At 38.6% G+C, this 21339-nt stretch overlaps 1 protein-coding gene across 1 annotated transcript in view; it reads right to left on the reverse strand.

The window, feature by feature from the left end:
- The window catches only part of npy2rl (neuropeptide Y receptor Y2, like), a 105271-nt gene extending 87114 nt beyond the window's left edge, over positions 1 to 18157 (reverse strand). The window contains exon 1 of the mRNA XM_038307261.1: positions 17826 to 18157. The gene's annotated coding sequence lies outside the window, so the exon portion shown is untranslated. The remainder of the gene's footprint in view (positions 1 to 17825) is intronic.
- Positions 18158 to 21339: the final 3182 nt, after the last annotated feature.

A 21339-nucleotide genomic window follows, 5' to 3' on the forward strand; every position in this document is an offset into this window, starting at 1 on the left:
TGTGGTACAATGAGCTCAGTGGTTTAGATGTTATACAATATGTATGAAGAGGTTCACAGACAGGCTTGAAAGGACGGCAGAACAGGATTTACACATGAAAACCCATCTGTATCGGCAAATACATGAAAGCTTCCTATCACGACATGACAATGAAGATTAGCAAAATGCTTTCTTCACCAGTGGTTCTGACTTGACTGTAAGACCATATGAAGAAAAAGGAATCCAATTAAAAGGGAGAATATCAGAAAGACATTTTGGGTTCCTGAGCAAAACCTTTAACCCAAGAATGTTCTCTGGGTGCCACTCAGTGTTTGCAGTCCAATGCTCCCTAAGGGGATGGATTATACACAGAAAAATAGCCCCTGGAGCAAAGTTAAGGGATACTAAATGCAAAGATATTGAGAAAATAAATGAATTACTTGTTCAGTTTTGACTGTGACCTCAATACTACAAAGTATCACAATATTTGCCAGGATATATGGTGTGACACCTTCCTAGTGTATTCCTAAAAAGTAAAAAAAAAACAATCCACTGGTCTTTGTTTCCAAGTTTGAAGACGTTTGGCTTCTCATCCAGGAAGCTTTTTCAATTCGAAATGTGAGAGATAGCATTGATTTCAAGACTTTATACAGTAGAGTGGACCAAAAACAAACCCTTGTTTTGGCTTAGAAAACATGCAAATTAAACCGGACAAACATGTCCGCCCCTTTGGAATGGGGGCTTTTTGGTTTCTTTGTTAAGGGCTGGTTATACTGCCGCAGCAGTGTGTCGCAGTGAGCTTGTCCCAGGTATGACGCAGATATTTCTGACGTATGCCCAATTTTGAAGCGTGATATGTTTACCACGCCACAACGCAAGAGCGAGAATCATGATCTGGCTGTGTGTAGAGGTACGGCCGAGGTGGTGAGGAAGTGGGGGCAAGTTTGTGCGACAACGGAAGGACATGAGGGCAAAAAAGAGCGGGGATCCAGGTGGTCCCAGCGTTGTTGTGGACCTCGCTCTTCTTGCTAGTCCAACTCCACAAGTAGTTTTCCACAATGGTGGTCATACAAACAAAACAAGCCGGTAAGGTACTAAACAAGAAATATGCATTGTGTAGAGCGGATGTAGATCTGACCCATCAGAGGCCTTTTGGCTGCAGCACTCTGCAGTCACCTACAATTTTTCTAGAGATGGAGCAGGATGTCTGCGGAAGGGGCGGGACATAGCTGTGTTAACTGCGACACACATGCAGATGCCATGGTTTCTGAGTATAAATAATCCTTTAGCCTAGTGTATTCCATCATGCCTATGATGTTTGATGACTTACTTAATGTAAGTGAAAAGGTGCAAAAGGTTTTAGGTCAAAACTTTAAGGCCTGGCCTTTAAAAAAAAACTTTCTGTATACTCTTTAAGTCCAGTGCATTTTCCAGAGTCCTGTCTGCATGTGAATTTGGAGTGAAAGACCCGTCATCTGCTAGTGACAGCAGTCACTCATAAATATCCTCACTTGACTTAAAAGTTGAAAAAAACAACCTTTTGTTGTTGTTTTTGTTTCTGCCTGGAAGCAAATGAAAAAGACAGCCAAGTGCCGGGTAAATGAAAGGATTAATGAACTTGAACTTGTTTAGGAAGGTGGCCGTTCCTGAGCAATGCTGTAATCGAGTCTTATTTGGTTCTTTATAACCTTATATCATCTACGATTTCCCTCCCACTAAACATAACCTACAAGGCTTATTTAAAACAAAGATTGTAGGATATTTGGGAAATGTCCTGCCATGTGAGGGCAGGGCTGCTATGCTTCTTATGTTCTATAAATAGGCTCGCCTACATTATCCAGGTGTCCATTATGCTGCTCTACCCTAAATAAAACAATGGAAACTTCCCAGGTGATCCCTTCGTGGGTGATTGTACCAAGCCACAGCTCATGACCTGGAACCACTTCCCTAAACCACAACCCTACAGATGTATTTCAGAAGTATGATGCCATGAAGATTCTACCTTATAACCGCCACATTGAATACATAATGCTTAGCTTAGCACTTCTGTTCAGAGCGGATCATTCTCATTTATAGCCCTGTGAGTTTAAATGACACACAGATAAAATAATGAATATGACACCTGTCTTCCACTGACAGGCTTCCAGTTTCCTTTCATGACTGATGCATATCTTAAATAAATACAACCTGTCCTTATACACCAAAGAATGTTCGATCGCATTTAAAGCACAGATGCCGATCGAAGTTTAGTTCCTAGTCAAAACTCTGAAGACCATGTTCTATAGATCTTTTATCCATACTTTCCTTCTCTGCCATCTGCTGGTATAATCTTCTTAATGTAAAGGGGAAAAAATGCCATAACCAGGATTATTAAGGTATGGAGTAAAATCACAGGTGTTAAACAGAAAAAACATGACTGAAATCTATGAAGAGCAGGTAATTAGGAAGGCTGAGTCCATTTTGGATAATTACGCCCATCCCTCAGGTTCCTGTTTTAAATATCAACCGGCTCGGACCAATAGATACAAACACTACTTTATTCCCTCTGCTGTTCAGCTGCTAAACTCTACAAGGAAAAGCAGATAGTCATATGTTGCATACATATAGGCCTACGCTTTTATTCATCCTCTGCACTGCACATATTTATTTGTTCATCTTACTTTTATGTTTTTAAAATATGTTATGTGTTTCTTGTGTTTTTTATGTGTGAAGTGTGAATGTGTGTATGAAAGTTGTACTACTACTGCACAAAAATTGCCCACACTGGGATAAATAAAAGCTACTGAACTGAACTGAAAATGACATGCTATGTTTGTGTTTTTAACATCTAATGTGTCCAACTTTTTTTTATTTGCTTGCAGAGAAATACAACAGAACTCTTTTGAATCAGGAAATTAAACAACATGAATGGATTAAAGGAGGGCGTAGAAAGAGGACACTGAGTTTATTGAGGAAAACCTGCTCCTGATGAGGTTAGCTCGAGGGAGAATGTTACTACGGAAACAGAGGCAGAGGTTGAGCAAACTCTCTTTGTGAAATGGAAAACTCAGTTTCCATGATTTCATGGTAAAAAAAAAATCTAGTTTTTATTAAACCTGCTTCATGACACGGATCTCAGGACCCTGAAAATCAACCACCAGAACACTGTTTTTTAGAAGTTGCATGCTTGTTAAAACCATTGGCCAACTCTCATCCATAAAGGTGTAGCCTTAATGAATACCTCTGTCAAAACCACCAAAAAGGACAATCCATGTTCTAGTAGATTTTTTTTTACACCAGTGTCAGAGTCTTCATTGAGAGCCAAAAAGGTCAAACACACAAGTTGATCTTTCCCTTCAGTCTCCAATGTTGGAGAATTACACATATAACAGAGTATAGCATTGGTTCCCAGCCATGTTCTTCAGCACACTATCCTGTGTTTTAGATGCGTCTCTAGCACACCTGCATCAAATGATTACACTTCCTACTCTGTGGCCATCAAGGACCACAGAAGACTTGTAATTATCCAGATATTTAAGCAGATGTGTGAAATCCCGTACATTTCTATAAAACGTAATGTAGAACAGCAAGTCCTGAGGAGCAGGGTTGGGAAATGCTGGAGTGTGTAAATCGGCCCCTCTTGCCTCCATTAAAGACATTTCATCCCAGCCCGTAACATCATCAGCGACTCCTCTCACCCCCGCCATGGCCTGTTCTCCCTGCTGACCTATGGGAAGAGGCTGTCAAGCATTCAATGAAGGACCACCCGGTTCTGCAACAGCTTTTTCCCCGCTGCCATCAGACTCTTAAACTGTTAAAACTCTAATCAAGTCAAAAATCGAGCCTCTGCATCACACTTGCAAACATCATATTTGCACTACATGGCGAAGTTTTCAAATTCCTTTAAATAGAACTCAACTCAAGGTTTCTATTGCAGTTGCACCATAATTTCTAATCACTGCTGCAGTTGATTAATGGAAATGTTCATTTCACTGCTGTAAGCTGCTCATTTACTGTTGAAAAGCTGTTTTCATCAAGCTTTCTATACACTCTATATAAAGTACAAAAATAAAATATAGTTTGTCTAAGTCTAAGTCTACTTCTATATCTCTACGATGTGATATAGAATGTAGCGCCTTCACTGGTATACATAGAGTATAGCAGTGAAATTTCTGCTTCTGTCTCCTTGAACCCCAGTCGGCCTCGGCAGATGGCCGCCCACACCGAACCTGGTTCTGCTGGAGGTTTGTTTATGTTAAAAGGGAGTTTTTCCTTTCCACTGTCACAACAAGCATGCTTTGCGTTCAAGTCAATGAGTCAATGCAATCAACTGGCTTTCCATTAAAAAAAACTATCCGACTGTATGATCTGTTGAACTGTAAAGTACCTTGAGATGACTTGTTGTGAATTAGTGCTATAGAAATGAACTGAATTGAAATCAAACATCAGTGCAACAATATATCATCAATCCTAAACAACATGCATATAGAATGAAAGATGGATGGATTTCCATACTGTTCCTTTTTTCATTTTATCTGGTACTTTTTATCCCTCTAAATATTTTTCTACATACTGTGGTCGTTTGCTTGAAGTTTGTCATATGATGACAGAGATAAAAAAAGCGGAAGTAAAATTCCTTCTTTATGCACACAAACCTGGCCATAAGTATTAATTCTTATTCAAATTCAGATTTATTTAGCATAATTCTAACATATGTCATTTTGAACTGTATACTGGCTTAATGAAATGGCAAAACATTACAACTTAAACCCAAAGGGTGAAAAAGAACTGAGCAAATGGACTAATAGCATCAATAAAAATCGAAAACAGCTTTAACCTACATTTAATAGGCCATCCAGCACACAAAAAAACAAAGTCATGGGCTTTCTGCTTAATAGAGCACTCATAACCTCTGTGAATGTGGGTGGTAATAGGTTGTTGATAAGGAGACAAACAAGCCATTTTATGGCTTTATGCTCTAACCAAAACGTCTGTAACCTCAATGACAAAATCAGCTTTAATTAATTCCCCTGATAGATTCAGAAGGAGGAGGAAGATTGGTGCAGCAAGGATTAATGTGAAGTCAAGAGGAGGACAAGATAACAAATAGGTGGGGTTAGTAATGAAAAATGCAGCGAATTCTGATCAAGTGGAGATGCTGAGCTCTGGACTGATGAGTCATTTCAGTTTCCTACTAAATGGTTGACTTTTACCTAGCTTAAAATCATTTACTGGGAGAATATGTTGCTTTTTTATGACTAAGGAGAAAATAAAGGAGATTAAAGAGAGTAAGCAACGAGAAAATAGGTTAAAAAAGAATGTTTAGGAGGTAAAAGTTTGCAACTGAAACAACAGACCACAGATAAAATGTGGCTCTGGGATAGTTGACATGGATGACATTAAATGAGACCTTAATTAACCCCCTCTGCCTCATTTCCAGCTCTGGGCTGACAACACAGTCCGATGAGCACAGCACAACATGCACAGATTATCAAAACGATGTCCATAAACATGAATAGGTGCATCCCTCATGCAATTAAATCAACTCAGAGAAGCACTCAAAGCGGAATACATCAGGACACATTTATATAAACTGGATTATGCAACATAAGGTCTAAAACTTTTTGGGAAAACATTTAAAAGCCAAGCAGGATTTTTACTTGGTCAGCCAAGGTCATGACCTCCAAGAAGATCTCCCATTGAAATGCATCCAAACAGGAAAGGAGGGAAGAGTAAATAAAATCTGTGCTCAAGTTCGAGTAGCTCTGCTGTAAAATAATTCAATTACCGAAGAAGTGAAAAGCAAGGTGCAATACATGACTCCTGAAGTACAACTTTTTCATCAAAATGATACATTTTTAAAAAAATAATATAAATCTACAGAAAGTCTAGAGTGGCAAAGAATAAAATAATTTGTTTTTCATTATATTGTATATAAATGATTATACATTTGCACAATTTAAAAATATATGACTACAGTACTTTCTTCAGGTTATTAAGCCAACATTGAAAATTAAACAAAAAAAAAGGGATTCTTCACCAAAAAAAAAAGTTTAAATAACGTAAGATGGAGCTCAGGCTTTCCAGATTCTAGTCACTCCATGATAGAGCTAAGAAATGGCTTAATCTTTTCTTGCTTTTGGCTTGAAGTCAAAAAAAGAAAAAAAAACAAGGGTGAACATTCGTCAAGCTATTAAGCTTTTAATGTTTGTTTTTGTTATCATTAGCATTAATGGACCTTGCAACTGACTGGCAAACAGTACAGAATGGGAGCTGGTGAACACAAGTGTGCCACATAAGGGCTGGGAGGGTATAAACCCATTCAACCCATAGCCGTCACCTTTAAGTAAAGTAACAGAGTACATGTACCTAGTTACTACCCTCTATTTTTTCCCCCAGTATTTTTATTGTCATTACACCGTCATAAATACAGAGCAAAGAAATTAACTCTCTGCCTTTAACCCATCCCCTTTGAGAGCAGTGGGCTGCCATTGTGTGGCGCCTGGGGAGCAGAGTGGGGTTAAGGGTCTTTGCTCAGAGAGCCAGAGTGGCAGTCTGTGGGAGTGGGGCTTGAACTCAGAAACTTTGGATTATTGTGGAACCACTATACCATATGTAGTATTTAACTTTTAGCATGGCTTCCATATCATGCGCCTGCGAGTTAAACACAGAACAAAACCCACTCTGCTGTTGTGCTTCCTAGTTGGTGTGAGGCATTGGTGCCACGGGGTGTGGACTTATACAGACAAAACTATCACATGTATTTATCCATAAATCATGTCTAACTTTGGATTTTTCATTACTTTTTCTTCATTTTTGGATAACTTGAGTTAATTTGTAATATGGGCTTAAGAGCTGGCTGGATGTGCTCTCTTCATCCTCTGACATGGGAGCTGGCTCGGAGCTCGTCTGCCTGGCTGTGTGTTTCCTGGACGGGGCCGCCTTTTACAGTTGTTTTTTGTATCTCTGCTTCTGTCTCCTTGAACCCCAGTCGGCCTCAGCAGATGGCCGCTCACACTGAGCCTGGTTCTGCTGGAGGTTTCCTCCTGTTAAAAGGAAGTTTTTCCTCTCCACTGTCGCTACAAGCATGCTTAGTGTGAGGGATTGTATTTGAGTCAATGAATCGATGCAATCAACTGGTTTTCCTTAGATAGAAAACTTTCAATCCATTTGACTGTATGATCTGGTGAACTGTAAAGTGCCTTAAGATGACATGTGTTGTGAATTAGCGCTATATAAATAAACTGAACTGAAAGAAAATTTTTCTTTCCACTCCATGAATGTGTTCTTCATGTGTGTTCTTAGACTTTTGGCTTTAATATGACCTAATGCTGGTCTCTAATTGGGTACTTAGAGATTACACGCCTAACAGCACCGGGTCATGCTTCTCAGTTGTTTGTAATTCTTTTAGTTTACCACTAGATGGCAGTAAATCTTAAACACTGGGGCTTTAATACTGCATACACAAGAAATGGCTATAAAAGTTTAAAGTAGGAGCGTTTAACTGCTGTTTTCTAGAGCAGCATCCATCTTGAATGCAGAAGTCGGGTATCAAAGTTGGAAATATCGACTTCCAAGCATGAACTGGATTCTGCACATTTCCTTTTTTGTTGTTTTTTGTAGTCTTGGTGTGAAGCTAATAATATTAATTATGGCATAAATTCATGGTTTTCAGCCAAATATGCTTTGTGACACTAGCCACTCTTGGTGACTACAAATAAAACCCATTTCTGTGCATTTTATAGTTGTATGAATGCTGATGTTGAAAATGGTTAATCAACATCCAATACAATTTGTATGTTTATAAAATCATATATTTAACAGCTTTTTACTTATATCTTCCACAACAAAAAAAATAACAATCTCACTTATCAAAAAAAAAACCTAAAAAAAAAAATCAAATAATCAAAGCTTTCTACCCTCCTAACATGTCTGTGGTTTTATAAAGTCAGCCTGTTTTATGGTTCACACCTTTCTCTTGTAGAGATTTATTGCTGTGCAATCTTCCTTCCCTTGTACTGGCTTTGGGTGTTCTAAAACAATAAAAAAAAAACACTAAAATAGTTTAAAAGAAAGAAACAGGACAGACGAACGGAATCACAAAAGCACCATAGATGTGTGACATTTTCTCCTGTTGCAGCAGAGTTGAAGTGCGAGGTGGGAACAGCAGAGATGCATGTCACGGCCTGCTGTGAGGAACCTCTGTGTGATTGTGTTAGTATCACTGAGTGGTGCCATCTACAAGCCTTAATGCTTTCCACCCACCTGGCTCTTCACTGCTGTGGATCTGTAGCGAGTTATTTTAGAGGAACAGAGGAATGTTATTATGAAGCAACGTGTTTGCTTCATTCAAAGAAATCATGCTTTCTTTTCTCTGACTGAGAAATCGAGGAAAGGTTGAGTTTTTGGCACAACTAACCGAGGGAAGCATTGATTGAAGCAGATTAGGTCTGAAACATTTTATTATGAAAATCGTGATTAACTGATTATCTAAATTAACTAATCTGGTTATCAAATTAAACCATTACCTTAAGTAAAGGTACCCAGACTATAAAACATAACATTTACAATAAGAATAGCCTATTTACAGCATTAATTAAGACAAAACTTTTAAAATATTAACCAAAAAAAATTATTCATATATTCATATATTTCATAATTAAATATGTATTAAGTATTTTTTTAGAGTTTCTCCATTTGCAATTAATTTAAAATGTGCAATAATGTTTTTTCGTTCTATATTTCAAATGTTTGTTTTATTAGAAATGTTAATTAATTTAATCAATCACAAAAATAATTATAGATTAAAAGATAACAAAAATAACCAATAGGTGCAGCTCTAAAGCATATAGTTGTTTATTTGTATCTTGTAAAGCACATTCAGGTATAATGAGTAAATAGAACTATGTCTGATGACATAAAGTAGGGTTAAAGATCTTAAAAAGCAATAAATCATCTCACGATCTGAGATGATTTAAAACTAGACTAGAAATAACATCAACAACATACAGTATTTGAGTCTGGAAATATTTATAAAGTTATTTACGTGGTTTTGTACTCATAGTCCCGTCTACAGATTCCTAGCTGCTTGTTCTTGAAACAAATTGGCAGATGTTTTCTGCCAACATGTCCGAGAACAGTTCCGATTTATCACAATTTGGACGGATATTGTCAAGTATGTAAAAAGCAGAGATGATTCTCCCTTTTTTTGTCAGAAATTCCTGCCTTACTCCGGTGTAGAAATTAGTTCGGTGATCTATGAGAAAATACAAAAATATTTGTATGATATATAAAGAAGTTTGCCTCCGTCCCCCTTCATCATTCCAGATATGCCTCCTCTGACCTCATGTTGCTGTTGGGTTTTCTTTTGCAGGTGAGCTACAGGGAATGAAAATGTCTATGCTTTCTGCGTCTGAGCGTCTCTCAGTGTGAATGCATGAGGGCAAAACAAACATTTCCTTGTTCTTTCTACTATACTATGAAAAGAGATTTCTTGGGCCATGTCATGTAGATGATGCTGAGCAAAGCAGCATTACCATTCATTATGGCAACTTTTTAAAACTCTTTGTCGATAGCTGAGTGTGTGTTTGCTGCTAATTGTTATGCTAGTGACTTAATTATACTACAATGGCAGTATGAGTAGCTTAATAGTTAGTTTATTCTATTCTAGGTTGGTATAGAGAAATTACTTGCATTTGCAAGAATATTGTGATTTAGCAAAACACTATTTTCAAACTGCAGAGGCACTCAAGTGTAAGATAAAGGTAAGTACATTTCTCCCTCCAGCCTCTAGGTGGCGGTAATATGCTTACAATTATTTTGCCACTTCACAGAAGGGAAGAGACAATAAAGTTGTGGACACTAAAGTCCTGAAACCCTTCAGTGAAACATCTCCATATTTGTGCTTAGTGTAAAGGGGCATCGCAATAAAATCGCAATCACTACATTGGTGGAAATTAATCGCAATTTTGATATTGGGCAAAATCGTTAAGCCCCAGTCGTCAAGCCCTGAGGGGCATATATGAGCGTTTGTGGCCGGCTTTTAAAAGAGAAAACACAGAGATGGGTTTTGATGTTACATCATCTAGAAATTATACCTGTAGTTCTTCACATCCCTATATTCTAGGTCTTTAGGTCAGAGTTTACCATTTAACAACAGAATGCAGAAAATGGGGAAATATGACCTTAATGGGAGACTTTCAACACCTAAACCACTGCTGAACTATATCTATATATTAAGATTCAGAGGTCAAGCAATACGCTATGAAGGACATATAAGGTGACCTTATGTTATCTAAAAGTTACCTCGATAATCATCAAGACTCTTCGAAACGTATTTTGTGGAATTACATGAAAGACATTGCTTTTGCAACCAGCATCAAGCATCAAGTCACTCAGATCCAAAGATACCCAGTAATTCCACTTCTAAGTGACGAGAAATAGAAAGCTACCAAAACAAAGGTTGTTAGAGTTGCACAGTCAAAGTAGGACTGAGATTTTGGACTTTAAACACGTATTTAAACATGCTTGAGAAGCATCCAATAAGGCTGAATTGAATCATTTCTACAAAGAACAGTGAGCAGTCACATAAATCAAATGTGGATAATTGCCAGTTTCACAAAAGCTTTATAGCAGCTGCTGACGACCAAAATGGTTCAAACAGTTATAAGCTTTAATAATGTCCTCATACATTTCCTTCTATAACATTTACCTGATATTAAAATATGTTTCATAATTTGGAAAATTCCATAGGGAAATCAATTTTTTTTTTTTATTTAAAATGAAATACTTAACGACACAAAGAGTCAAGGCAGTCATGAGGTATGGTTAGCTATGTCCCAAAGATCAGGAATCCATAATAAAAGTACGGCAAACTGATGTGGCCTAATCAGATTAAGAAGGACGTCCCCGGAGTATTGTGCTACTCTGATATTTCAGATTTATGAATAAAATCACATAATTATTTTCTATCTCAAAGCAGCTTTGGACAAAAAGTCAATTAATTGATTATGTTTAACATCAATTCGCCCTGGTAAGAGCCAACAGGAAACATAGAGAGTAATTAATAAGAAACAAATAGACCCTCATAATCTGGGGGTGCAGCACACCTTTCAACCAAACAAAGACACACTTCATATGCTTTTTCTCTGTTTTTTTCAATTACATTATAGTGAGAAAGTTATCTTTAATGGCATGTCTCACACTGTGGCTTCAGATCTGATAATGCCAATCTACCATTAAATTTCATATGAAGTGACAAGAATAGAGAAATGATGATGAAATCTGCCCTCATTTCCGTCAGTCACCATCAGTGTTGTAATTTCCTCTCTGTTGAGAAAAGGCCTACCTCTATGGATGGTTCAGAAATGGCATAAGGTATGGCACATTTACAAGTCAAGTTTGCCTTTTCTGGATCCATCCATCCACTTTCAATCATGCTTATCCCAAGCGGGGTTGCGAGGGGTGCCCACACTTGCTCAGGGAGAACATGCAAACTCCATGCAGAAAGACCCCAGGCCGGGAATCGAACCCTGAACCTTCTTGCTGCAAGGCTACCCATTGTTCCACCGAGTAGCCCTGTCTTGTCTTGATCACAACCTTTATATGGAAGTCAGCATAGGCAAATTTCAAGTCCAGTTTTGAGTGTCAAGATGCTTTATAAAACCTGATGATTTTCCCTGTTGAGCTGTTTTAAACAAAAAACTGGGAATATATCAGATTCTAGATTGCAAAGTTGGTCGAGAAAAATCCCCAAAAGACTTGCAGCTGTCAATAAAATAACGTAAGAAGTCCAAAGATAACTGTCAATCTTTCTAAAACTGTGCTTACATTTTGTTGTTCAATCACCTAAAATCCAGTTAAATGCACTATACGAAGTTTGTTTACGAGAGGTGAGGCCTGGTGTTAAGCTCCTCAGCTAGCACCCTTAAAATCTGCTCAGACGACAGCTCAGACAGTAATCCTGTAGTAGTTTTGATGAAAGCCCGTCAGTCGACGCCCTCAGACCTGAAGACGCTGTGTCAACGTGGAAAAAGGAACGTCTCCTGTAGGGAAACTGCGATTTGTGTTCTGTGACGTGAATACTCGGTGTTGACAGTTGGAGGACACTGGAATGGGAAGAAAAAGAAGACAGCCAGAGGAAAGAGGATGAGGAAGATCAGCCCTCCTCCTCTTCATCACCCAGCTTCAGAGAGACTCAGAGAAAACTAAAGGAGAACAAAACCTCAGATCTATTCTTTTCCATTGATTGTCTTGCCTTGTTTTATTCCTTTGTTGACAGCAGTGCAGCTGGTGTGTGAGATGGTGAACATCCAAACAGAGTGACCTTCAACATATGATGAGAAAAAAAAAGGAGTCTTTTGGTGGCAATATGTGCTGCTGTCCCTTTGGGACAGTCAACTTGACGAGACTTCGTCGGTGGCCTTTTCTAGCACACGTACGTGGTGAGGCACTGGTGAGAGGGTCCGCAGGGTGAAGGGCTATCCGGAAATGAGTCGGTGCACAGCAATAACGGACTGGAGATCAGAACAGGGTGATGGGCGGAGCCAAACACAGAACGGTAGCTGCCGTGAGGCGAAGTGTGGCGACAGAACTCAGCTGCCAGCCGTCATCAGATCACTTTCGCTTTGTTTGTGTCTGTGTGTGGGTGTTGGGGGGGATAAACATCTCAAATCTCACATCATTCTGTGATTTTAACTGCCTGACATCTGTATTCCTGACATCTGTATTCCTCATTCAATCATTAAGCAGTGAAAGAACAGAACATTAGACAAACAGTGCAGCTTCTCCTCTGCTTCCCGGCCTTTTGGATACAGATGTGTGGGTCGGTATCTGTCAACTCAGCCCTAACAGAAGGGGGAGGCGGATTCTAAGCAGCAAGACCCCGGCGCAGCAGGACAGCAGCAGGCTTTCGGCCGATTATGTAACCCTGTGAACAGATGTGCTCGCTGCTCTAGGGCGTCACCTCAGAAGGAGGACGACGTTCCTGCAAGCTGAGGCAACGCCAGTCACCAGTCACTGTCTGACCTGTCACATGTTAGACTCAAGGGGAGTAAACACCTGGATTTCTTACGCTCTCCAGTATTTATTACCTTTTTTTTTTTTTACCAAACAAGAGATTAAAATAATTTTTTAAAAAGCTTTGACAGATTATGAGTTCAAATGATATCTACTTTGTTTTACTTAAATATGAATATTAAAGAACATTTTTAAAGATGCCATGATGGCATTTCACCACTGAAGCAGACGCAGTCGTTCAGTGGTTGCTATAGGGATTCCCGCCTTTATTGTGATGTCAGGAGAAGTAATCTGAGAGTTTAGAGAAGAAACATTACAACACTAACAAATATCTTTCAGTAATTTCTTGAGTTAAAATTAATAAAATGTTTTAAGATGCTCATAATGGAAAAATAAGAGCTTTGACGTTTTATATTAGAATGACCAAAAAAATGACAAGTTTTTGTCTTTTCTTTTAACATGACTCAGGTTTAGTTTAACAAAATTATGACCTTTGCCAAGGAAGAAATTTTTTTTTACATGTTGGTTAATGCATTAGCACCATTACGGAAAATGTCATGATTGGACATTTTCTGTAATGTCTATCCATGACTGTTGCGTCTTTGCCCAACAGAGAATCCTTTAGAACTTAGTGGTGATTTGGATAAGCAACTGGATTTGGGATTTTTTTTAAAGACTCCTACATTTGTGAGATAAGACAAGGCATTTAAAGGTGGGAGGTGCTCTCTTCAACTAATCTGGATTTTACAAGACATTTTTTAATCACATTGCACTAATGCAGATGAGACAAAACAACTGCTTTGAAACAAACAAGAGGTTGGACTAAGTTTCGAATATTTTGCAAATGGTAGAATGAGAAACCTTGGGAAAATATTTGACTCAGGCTTAAATTGCTGGTTTGTTCCTGACAGAAGATTGAGTCAAAAGGCCAAGAGACCCTATGTTCTACTATGGTCTATTTTATCTTTTCAGTTATTTGTTAAGGTGCAAAATATCATCATCATTATCATTCAGATTTTCTTTTTATTTCATGTAAGCCAAATTTCAATCATCCAGCTTTTAATTTAACCCAAACATTTGAGTAAAATGTGCATTTCTGAGTCTTGACATGGAAGGAATTAAATAAACAACTGAATCTCATCTGCATAGTAGACAATATCTTTATAGGATGCAAGTAAGGAACCAAGCGAATGAAGTGGAAACAAGATCAGCAGAACAGGGCCATAAGGAATACCACATTGAACAGGACATGAATAAGATATGTTAGTCGATACACGCACTAGGATTGATCTATCAGATTAATATAATATAAGACCACCATTTTAAACATCAGCCCAAAATTTTACCCTGCTGAACAAGGTTGGATGGTCAACAGTTCGAAAGCTGAGGTGAGGTCCAACATAACCCCCAAACACCAGACGTCATTCAGACACTGGTTTTTAGGTTAAATCTGGTTGGTCTGTCAAAGTCTTTAGTCCAGAAAGAGTTGTTGAAAATTGTGCCATGTTTGGTCAGTCTTGTCCCACTTTAGTCCAAGACTGGGTTTGCAACTCTTTTCAACAATATGAAAAGTACAGCTTTTCACCATCCATTTTTCAACCAATGTAGACGTTGTTTGGACGTAAATCATGTCATCTTTTCAATGTTTTATCAAGCAATTTTTGCTTGTTGGGAAGCAAGAAAGAACATTTTCCAGCAGGAATACATGAAAATATCACTAACGACTCTAAAAGAAGCCACTTCAATTGAGTAGGATTTACCAAAACATCACACAAAATGGTCCAGAAAGCTTATCAAGAATGTGATTTCCAACACGATAGTGTTACCGACAGTTACTTGACACAATATCTGTATGAATGATAAATAGTTTTATTACTTATTGTGTAGTGTGGTGTATCCGTAAAGGTGAACTTACCCATTCATTAATGGATAACATGGATTTTAAACAGAAGCCAGTGTTTCTTTCAGCATCCTAGCATTTTAGATGCAGGCCATATATTCTAAAACAAATTTTTTGGCTGATATCGGACCAATGTCAGATATCAATATCAGATCACCAAAAACTCTCTCTAAGATCTTGGACTGAAAATGTGAAAGAAACTTACAAAAAAAAAGTTAGAAAATTGTTTTTTGCTACAGGTTTTTTTTTTTATAGTTATCTAAATTAAAATTATTTCAACATTAGTCTCAACCTAGGATTGGAATACAAGAACGATAAATACATCAATGTAAAATTCAGAAGCGCACTGCACTGCAAAGCCAAACAATCTGCTTTGGTGAGGCTGCTGGCATTGATGTTAAAAATTACCACCTTTAACCTTCAACCTTAAATCACATTGAAACATCAACATATTTCAATCTGTAGGGGATTCCTATTTCTACAGCCACTTGTTTATTTTTTAGCACTGTGAATACGATTCCCACCTTTCAACCACATTAGAGTTGAGGATAAAGCTGCATTTTCCCTGTATTTTCTATTAAATGTTAATTGGAAGGTTTTCTTCTCTTGTATGTCGCAGGTTTTGGAGCTTCCAGACCCAAAATCTGCAACCTCCTTTGCTATAATTAAACCAAAAACATATCTGATATCTACATATCTGAGGTACATAGAACCTTTCCAGAAATTCATATACTGATGCTGTGACCAGCCAAAGTCAGTCCTTGGCATTGGAATTCATCAAGAAAATGATTTAAAAGTCTTGCTCTGTAATGTACTTTTGATAAATGCCTTCTTCAGCAAAGGCCTTGTTGGCACATGGGTATCGGGGGAAATAACGCAACCTGTTACCGCACCCTCAGGCAGCCATAAATGCAAATTTCCCGTTCTCCCTCAGGGCCCCCAGGAGGTCACAGCAAGTGGGATTAAAGACATTTTTCACAGGGAGATGCAAGATTACTGCAAGTTCAAGTGCAGGGGATGTAATTTACTCCGAAAAGCTGGAAGAAACTCCAAACTCAATATTTTACTCTGAACTACTTCAGATTTACTGGTGGATATTTTGCACCGTCTGCACATAGAAGTTGCCAGTATTAAACAGGATGAAGAAGAAATTGGAGAGTATAATGGACTTAATATGTTGGACCTGACAATCTCTGCATAACAGCCTACAAGAAACTGGTGCTGCTGTAGTTCTGCTGCTGCTTCTACAGCGAAACAAAAAGCAGCACCGCTCACCTGTCTGATGGAGACAGCTGCGCTTACTCTGCTTTTCAATCTGGATTACCTTAGATTTGTTTAGAATTCTTTGATTGATTTCCTAATCAGATTAGGTCCTACAGACCAAAAAGCTGGATTACAAACCAAACCCAGAAATAATCCAGCTGAAAATTCCCCCCATCCTCTCTGAGCCAGGAGTTCACCTTCTAGGAAGAAAGTTCACCTCTGACGACTGATATCTTCACCTTCTGCTCCAAGGGTAACTTTATCAGCTGGGAGGAAAATGCATCGCCTCATTACGCCTGTTATTATGTGATTGTTCCTGAGATAAGGAGCTGCAGGACCAAGCTGGAGAACAGACACATTATGCTGCACCTTGGTATCTCCACATCATCCTAAGCGGGTGTGGGGTGGGGGGACCAGAACCATGCAGGAGAGGGGACGTTCCAGCTGGATGTGATGGCTTAATAATTAAACTGCAGCCTCTTCTTATCTCTGAAGCGGATAAGCAGCAGCAAACATCTCAGGCGATCACAGGCTGTTGTTTCTCTCTCATTTAACAGCAAATCGGCTCTGGTTGAAACCCTGCATCTCCTGCCTGCTGATTGTTTGCCCAGGACTCAGAGTTCAATGGCAGCAGGGAACACAGACGGCAGCTTTTAAAAGTAACCCCCGACTGTATGAACACAGAGAACTCCCATGGGGACAAATTACTCCACAGTTTCCTTAATGAAATCATTAAAGCTTGAAGTTTTTACCTAATTATCCTGTCACTACTTCATCCCATCCATTCCCAAAGTGAATATGAAGCAGTAATTGTATTAAAACATACAAAAAAATGAGCCAATTATTTTATAATGAAATTGATTTAGAGCTTTCCATATTAATTCATGAGATTTTATGGCTGTTGTGATTTTATTTTGTTTAGTATTCACTGTTTTTCTTCAATGAACCAATATAAATTATATTTCTAGGTGCTGTATTATTTATAATGCAGTATAAATTATTACTGTATTATTGAATATTTTCCTGAAATTACATTCCTTTAAAGGAATTGTTTAAAAGTTGCAATGATTCATTTTAGTTTAGGCTATAGCTTTCTCATCATCATTCTCATCAAATTCAATTTTTAGATAAAGTTAGACTAAAATTGTATGTCCTTTATTTAATGAGATTATTTCAAAAAGAATTTGGTTGTTATAACGCAGGATGCTTTTATTAAGAGAAAGTAAAGATGTGTTTGCAGTCTATTCAAATTACATCTTCAAATTAGATAGAAAATTAAAAAAATTTACTTTTTAAATGTTTCCAAATCAAATATGCAATAAAAAAAATCTTAATCGAATTTAAAACCATCACATATTGGAGATTTAGCCATTTTGGTATAATACAACTAATAATGTAAACTATATATGACATTTATTCTAAATAAAATACAAAAAGTTTAAACTCAAAATGTGTTGGATCAGGAGGTTTTCCTAAATATAATGACTCATTGGTTATTTAAACTACAGAATGCGCACGTGCGTTGTTTCCTACGCGCACGCGCCTCCTCTGGAATACTTGGAAAGCGCGCTTGCCCTCCAAATGAGACACGTGCGCGTGTGTTTGTGTATGTATGCGCCTCCCGGGACGGCGTGTCCGCATGTGTGTGAACATTTAAAGCCCGCGGTGTGATTCGCGACACACTGACCTCCGCTCCTCTCCGGGGACAGCCACGCCACTCTCCGCTGCCATTCAAAACATCAGAGCAGAGACCAGAGCTGGGTTGAGTTTAAATCCACGCGCTGCTGGAGCCTCCCACTCAGTCCATATCATGAAGAAGCGCTTCAATCGGAGTTTTACTGTTTGTTTCCTCCTTCATGTCCACGCTGGGGACCTCAGAGCGCAGAGACTCCTCAGGGGAAGCAGCCACAGACTGGCTGAAGTTGGCGCTTTAAACCACCTCCTCCACAGCTGCTGCTGCTGCTGCTGGCACAGATTCGCTCCTGTCAGCTCTGGACACAGAAACGCGACTGAAGCGCTTTTACGCACAGCGCGTCAGAACCGAGGTGGAGGAGGAGGGATTTCATTCTGTGCGGGGAAGAGTGAGAGAGGAGCGCTAATGTAGTGCAACTGTTTACAAAATGAAGAGTGGAATAAAGATGAGGAATAAGTGTGTTTTTGTAAACAGTTTGTTGTTAAAGTAAAAGTCCGATCACATTCAGAATACAAACTTCTGAAAGTACTTTAAAGTCATAGGGAAATCATATTGAAATGTTAAATCATTCTGGCTTAAACATGTATATATTTGTACTGTTTGTCAAACCATACTGTCGCAAAATTTTAAAAATTTCTCTTTCAAGAAAAATCCTTTATTAAAATCTGTACTTTTTATTTATTTATTTTTTTTTTCATTATCTTATGCAGGCCAGTTAGTTATACGTCAGCCTGTACACCTACATTCGGCCAATCATATATCAATGGTCATCTGTCAATCAGATTTTTTCGGTAGTTCCCGGGAACCATGGTAAGGCAAAAATATTCAAAGGCTTAAAATGAAATAAAAATGAGTGTGCCTCCTCAGGCTAATGTAGTAAAACAGTTTCGCAAAGAATGAGTGAGTGGGTCACATGACCTGGAAGCAATTGAAGAAAAGTCCCAACTTTTGTCTTTAAAAATATCTTATAATTTAAAATAGCTTAAAATTGCATAAAAGCAAGTGTGCCTTACTTATGTTATCTATCTGCATTATTTTATATTAGTTTCATCTTAGCTGGTAATTAGATAAGGAATTTATTGATATTTGTTTCTCAAGACTGCTTGGTTTAACAAATTTGTTGACGGTCCCTAAATGCACCACCGCTTGTGGGAGGAGGGAGCAGCTGAGAGACGCTGGTCGACATCGGAGTCCTTCAGTCAATTCAGCTGTTTGCTAGATCCTGCTGACTCCATGGAGCTTGACTATTTAATATCCAACTTCAAACCTACTTCACTCCGGTGCTGACGGCTCGGTTCTGCTGCACTGTAGTCGACCAAAATCCACGCCGATTTTGAAATTCCCCTGGACATTTTTTTAGGTATGAAAAGTAGGACGTGTCCGTGAAAAAGAGGACGTCTGGTTACCCTAGCATATACATGTGTCAGAATGGCCCAGTCAAAGTCCAGACCTAAATTCAATTAGTAATGGATCAAAAACAGATGTTTCGAGATGTTCTCCATCCATTCTGCCTGATTTTGATCTGATTTGAAAAGAGAAATGGATCAACAAAGATCACTTCCCTTGTATGCATACCCTTTTATCATTAAAATCCTTTCATTTTTTTGTACTTTAAAATGCAAACATAACATCTAAAACTTCCTAAAATGGACCCTCTGTCCTCAAACAACATTTCCCTGATTAGTGGAAATCTGTTATTTTAATGATCTGAGCTGTGAGGAGCTAATTTCTTTTGAGTGAAATTACTGATAAATTTTGAATTTTGTATCCGTCAGCCTTTTCCTAATGAGTTATGTGGACAGACTATCAACTGCACCAGCTCATTAGGGTCAAAGAGCTCCATAAAAAACAGCCAAGAGATGAAATTTCACAGGTTACCAAAACTTCTGCTGTGTCTTCTATTTATACTGTTTTTTATGTATTGATCCTAAACTATTAAACTGATAACAACAGCCTACTTTCTATATTAATTTGATTTAAAAGTTACAGCTCATAGTGTGGGTGTAAGATGGATGGAGGTACATAGGCGTGCAGAAGGATTTGCTCCATTAAAGGTTTGTTTATACTTTGTTGCTTCACAGGCTAAAATTAAAATAGATTGTTTGCATCATTTCATTTATAGAACCTCCCTACAAATTTAAAGATGCATTACTTTGTTTATAGTGATGAAAGAAAAAATAACAAAATACAAAAAAAGTTTGCATGAAATACTGGTCCCCCCAGGCTGCATGATGGAGCAATTTGTAACAGCGCTGCCTTGCAGACAGAAGCTCCTGGTTTTGAATACCAGCACAGATTCTTTCTGCATGGAGTTTGTATGTTCTCCCCATGTATTAATGGGTTTTCCCCGGCTTCCACCTACAGTTATGTTGCTTGGTTATATTAAAACTGACCTTAGGTGAGTGTTGCACGGTTGTTTCCCTTCAATGGACAAGTATGTGCACCACCTTTTGCCCAAAGACTGCTTGAGTTGGATTGAACTGTACTCCCTCTACAATCATTGCAGTAGTCACTGTCAAAAGTCTTTTTAAACATGTTTCTGTCATGGTGTTTCAAAGTTCTGACCCAAAAATGCAGAAGCCCAAACAGAGAGACCAAGGGAAAAGGTTTGACAGGTTTTATTGAAGCGATAAACACGGTGCAGAGTTGCTCTGGACTCTGGTACTGGAAGGTTCCAGTCTGTGTGTTTGTTTTTTTGTTTGTCTCCCTACCTCCAACAGGAGGCGCCTGGTTCTGGTCCGCCTCCTCACACACTTGCTGATGGTTTCCTCGTTAAAGGAGTATTCTTAAGCTGCTGATTGTCACTACCTCGACGCCAGAGTGTTTGCCAGTTTTGGGTACTCTAGCCAAGCTGAGTTTTTGCTGAGTAAGACTGAGTTCTTGTCAACCTGAGTTTAAACTTTGTTTTTTTGGCTTTGCCTCTCAGCAGGAAGTCCTGCAAACTGGATCTTTCGGACCTTCACTCCCTGGAAGGATCAACTGGGCCTCAAACTGAGCTGGGGATTCAAACTAGAGGTTTGGATCCAGTTTCCCAGAGAGGAAATTGAGTTTACACACTAAGCAAGGGAATCATCTCCACTACGACCCGTTCAAGTACTGCAGGAAATCTGAGTGGCAGTCAGTTTCTCACTTCACCTACAACCGACCATGTTCTAGGTAAACCCTGTTCTGCCCTCCCCCAAATCAGACTAACACTGGAATACAGGACACCGATTGGAGTCAAAGATATACAACTTCTCTGGAAACGTGAGTCTACAACCAGATCCTCTTCTCCAAATCCACAAATTAAATTTCCCACTGAGCCAGAACTAATCGCTTTGTCTTCCCCTCACCTTCCAGTTCCGGCTAAGCAGAATTTAGATCAACACTGCACCGTGCTTCATCTCTTCAAATAAAATCTGTTAAACCTTTTCTCTCTGAATTGGTTTTTCTGCATGTGGGTCCAAGCTATAAATAAAACCATGAAAAAATTGTACAACTGGCAAGTTCAAATGTGTCATCTCATTGT

This window comes from Cyprinodon tularosa, unplaced genomic scaffold, assembly GCF_016077235.1.
Source record: "Cyprinodon tularosa strain WSP-4 unplaced genomic scaffold, ASM1607723v1 ctg606, whole genome shotgun sequence".
NCBI lineage: Eukaryota > Metazoa > Chordata > Actinopteri > Cyprinodontiformes > Cyprinodontidae > Cyprinodon > Cyprinodon tularosa.